Below are 2,813 nucleotides of genomic sequence, written 5' to 3'. Positions count from 1 at the left end.
TTTCTCTGAAGGCTTCTCTTAGGAGCACTCCTACCTCTGGCATCAGTCCCTGGAGCCACGTGGCCGGAGAGCAAGAGCCAGGCAGAGCACCCAGAGGCTTCTGCGCAGGGACCCAATATGGTCATTGCTTAAAACGCATCCCCAAGCTGGGAAGCCGCCTGCAACCCGGTTTCTCATCCCACAGAAATGAACTTTTGTCTGCTTTGCCCTTTCCCCAGGCAGTTTGGGGAAGGTGAGACTAAAATTCGCTCCTCACTCCGGGCCGGGCCGGGAAAGCAGCTCCCGAGGAGCTCGGCACCCGCCGCCGCAGCAGCAGGCGATGCGGCGATGGGTAATTTGTCATCGTGCTTATTCTTGGTCGCAGGAGGGGTCGGTTTTCCCCACAGCTGCCGTGCTGTAGGACCGGCAGGTTGAAGGTGCCGAGCTGTGCGCTGCCGGCAGGGAAAAACCTGCGGAGGACTCTGGAGCTGGCAGGTCTGTGGGATAAGGATTGCAAACCCCTCTTTTTAAGGATTTCTGTGCTTTTTTAGTGATTTTGGTGGAAGATCATTCCCTCTGTTACTAAAAACTGAGTTTCTCTTGCCATTTTGCGGCGTTTTGAGCTGAAACAGAGCACATCACCAGCCGAAGCATCAAAGCAATGACACGTCTGTTATCAGCAAACCTCGAGCACAACGAAAGCATTTCCCGGGGGCTCTTTGCCAGCAAAGTATGTCCAAATCAATCATGATATCTGATGTGCTATGGGCCACCAGCCTGGACACCTCTTGCAGGCAGCAGTGCCAGAGACTGATGGGTCAAATCCTGCCTACCAAATCCAGCCATGGGAGCTTCCAGGAGACATGGCTGAATGGCAGCATCCTTCCTCCTGTAAAGAAAATATATAGCCAAATCCAACAGACACCATTGGTAACGAGACTTTGTACACTGAGATACGCTAAATGTCCACAGCAGGCCACAGCAACAGACTTTTTGCTTCAAGACAGCTGTGTTCAGAGTATCCAGAGTATCCAGAGTCTATGTTTTAGACTGGACATTAGGAAGCGTTTCTTTACCGAGAGGGTGGTCAAACACTGGCACAGGCTTCCTAGAGAGGTGGTCGATGCCCCAAGCCTGTCAGTGTTTAAGAGGCATTTGGACGATGCCTTTAATAAAATGCTTTAACTTTTGGTCAGCCCTGAAGTGGTCAGGCAGTGGGACTAGATAAGAGACCTTATCGCTCTCTACAACGACCTGACAGGAGGGTGTGGAGAGGTGGGGTCGGTCTCTTCTCCCAGGTAACAAGCGATAGGACGAGAGGAAATGGCCTCAAGTTGTGCCAGGGGAGGTTTAGACTGGATATTGGGAAAAATTTATTCACTGAAAGGGTTGTCAAGCATGGGAACAGGCTGCCCAGGGCAGTGGTGGAGTCCCCATCCCTGGAGGGATTTAAAAGGCGTGTAGACGTGGTGCTTAGGGACATGGTGTAGTGGTGGGCTTGGCAGTGCTAGGTTTACAGTTGGACTTGATGATCTCAAAGGTCTTTTCCAACCTAAACGATTCTATGAATCTGTGATTGTTGTCAGTCCCTTCCAGCTGAAATTATTCTATTCTATTCTATTCTATTCTATTCTATTCTATTCTATTCTATTCTATTCTATTCTATTCTATTCTATTCTATTCTATTCCATTCCATTCCATTCCATTCCATTCCATTCTATTCTATTCCATTCCATTCCATTCTATTCTATTCCATTCCATTCCATTCCATTCTAGCCATGTGCCAATTTTCACTGAACTAGAGACTTTCCAACCGTGCCTTATGAAATGATTCAGAAGTCAAATCTCGCACAGGCTTTCGGGCTGTGCCAGTGCTTCTTTAGCCCCTTCAGGGCTGTGAAGTCACAGCTTGTGACAGTGATTGCAGTGACTTTCTCATTTGGAAGTTTCCCCCAGCCCTTGGCTGCCGGTTAGCAAGCTCACGGCTGGGGCTCGGCAGCTTCCAGCCAGCCCTCGCCATCGTGAACTGTGCAAACCCGCAGAGCTGCTGCAGTGGGCCCAGCCTAGCTGCCTTTACGACGTGTGACCTTCAATTTTCCTCATCAAATTATAAAAGCGAAACCCAAAGAGCGTATCCCTAACTATTCTGTCTTCTGGAACACTGTAATGTGCTGACATTTCTGCCAGTCCATCGGCGGCAAGAGGTTAACTCCCCAGCAGAGAAGATGCTCATAACAGAATAGCAATGATGCGAGGAAGCCTGAGAAGCGTCGCGGGGTCGGTGTGTGACCCAGAGGGAGGTCTTCACCCCCTTCGGCTTTTCTCACCAAACCATTTTCATTTTTTCCCTATTGGAGGTGACAGTTGTTTTCCCAGCTGTCCACCCAGGGAGCTGCGGTGTCAAACCCTCTGATTGAATTAGTCTGGGTAATTTATATGGAGGTAAAATGGAATGAAAAGTAAAGTAACCAGAAATGAGATTATTTTTCAAGGTACATTTAACTTACTGTGACATTTGAGAGCATGAACCTTTAACAGAAATAAGCAAGGCCCATTTGTCTGAGAGTTTAAATATTTAATTCCCAGGAAGATAGACACAATTTTTCAGATTATAATAATGATTTTAGACTTGATCAGCAAGAGAGAGAAGCTTTGAGCTGGCATAATAAAAAAGTCGAACAGGAAAAGTAATGACAAATTGGCCATGCACTGGAAAACCCTGCACAACTGTAGGGGTGAGCAGCTTTGGGATGGGGCTTAAGGGACCAGGGCTCTCCTCCTAGCTCTGCTAATCACCAGTTTTGGAGCCACAGGTAGATCTTGCCATCTGGTTG

Source organism: Ciconia boyciana, chromosome 13, assembly GCF_034638445.1.
Source record: "Ciconia boyciana chromosome 13, ASM3463844v1, whole genome shotgun sequence".
NCBI classification, from domain to species: domain Eukaryota; kingdom Metazoa; phylum Chordata; class Aves; order Ciconiiformes; family Ciconiidae; genus Ciconia; species Ciconia boyciana.
Note: the sequence above shows the minus strand (reverse complement) of the source record.